Genomic DNA, 220 nt, shown 5'->3' on the forward strand with positions numbered 1-220 from the left:
AGAGCACGCGGGGCGGGGCGGGTCATAGATCTGGGTGGAAGGGAGAGGCGGGGAGAGAAGGGGGATTTTTTGGACTCTCGCGGCGCTCGTTTTGGGAGAGCAGGGGAGCCTATAGCTGGCCAAATGGGCCGGGCCAAACCTGCCAGCCCGCAAGACGCCGGCACGGCCTGCCATGGGTCAGGCACGACACAGGCTAAACGGGCTGTGCCCGGCATGCAGC

This window comes from Triticum dicoccoides, chromosome 5B (assembly GCF_002162155.2).
Source record: "Triticum dicoccoides isolate Atlit2015 ecotype Zavitan chromosome 5B, WEW_v2.0, whole genome shotgun sequence".
Lineage (NCBI taxonomy): Eukaryota > Viridiplantae > Streptophyta > Magnoliopsida > Poales > Poaceae > Triticum > Triticum dicoccoides.